Consider the following 1,271-nt stretch of genomic DNA (forward strand, 5'->3'; position numbering starts at 1 on the left):
AGTTTGTGGATGTGGTCTGTTATTCAGAATCCACGTCGGAAGCCTGCCTGTTCTCCAAGCTGAATAAAGGATAGAGTGTCGGAGATGAAAGTTCTGATGCCTTTTGTGAACATTTTTTAGATAACTGATAGGAGGTAGAGGTAGAGGTAGAGGTAGAGGTAGAGGTAGAGGTAGAGGTAGAGGTAGAGAGAGAGAGAGAGAGAGAGAGAGAGAGAGAGAGAGAGAGAGAGCGAGAGAGAGAGAGAGAGAGAGAGAGAGAGAGAGAGAGAGGTAGAGTTAGAGGTAGAGAGAGAGAGAGAGAGAGAGAGAGAGAGAGAGAGAGAGAGAGAGAGAGAGGGGGGGGGGGGAGACCGAGAATGAAAGAGAGAGAGAGAGAGAGAAGCGAGTGGGTGGGTGTGTATGAGAGAAAAAAATGAATGCATGCATGAGACAGAGAGAAAGAGTAAGTGAGAGAGAGAGAGAAAGAGATTCATGGTGATGGTAATTCCACATCTTGAAATATATCATTTACATGTCACATTGCAACATACACGGTATATTTCCGGGTAGGCCGTGTTAAATTCAATTTCCATGGCTTCAATAATATTAGAAAATATAAATTTTCCGAAGGAGAATCAATGAACATTTGTGCATAAACTGCAATCTGGTTTGAACTCGTTTAGTCATGGGTAAATCATTCTTTAAAAAGAGCGAAGTATCGCCTTGACAGAAGACTGCTCATTTCCAGTTCCCAGAAGATTCTGAATCTTGTCCTTAGCCGATCGTTATTTCTCTAGGCATAAAATACCCTCTTCCCATGAAGCCACGACCAGTACTTCTAAAAAGCTGACCGCGGCGTGTCTCGATTGCATGCCGACCGCAGCATTAACCACCGGCAATCCGAGCTTATTTCTCGTAACTCACTCTCCCCGAGCCTATCAGGAGACCAATCACAAGGACGGAAACTCCTACCTTGGGACGGACGTGGCAAGGAGTGATAAAAATGGATCAAGGTTAAGTCGATGGGACAGGTCAATCGTGACCGCGGGGGCAGTAAAGTACACGCAAAGTTTGCATCGTTTGGCATTACTTATTTTCCACCTCTGGACATATTTCTCATTATCAGTAAGATAAAGTTTTTTATTATCTGTGAAGGAGCTGTTTTATTTCCAGTCCACATTCTGTTAGATCTTCCTACTTCATGGGAAAAAGTTTCCCGCCAAAAATAGATACTCCGTTTTCTCATGGTGTTCGAATGCATTATTATGGTCGCTAAGAAACTGACCATCACA

The sequence above is a fragment of the Penaeus vannamei genome, chromosome 15 (assembly GCF_042767895.1).
Source record: "Penaeus vannamei isolate JL-2024 chromosome 15, ASM4276789v1, whole genome shotgun sequence".
Classification (NCBI taxonomy): Eukaryota; Metazoa; Arthropoda; class Malacostraca; order Decapoda; family Penaeidae; genus Penaeus; species Penaeus vannamei.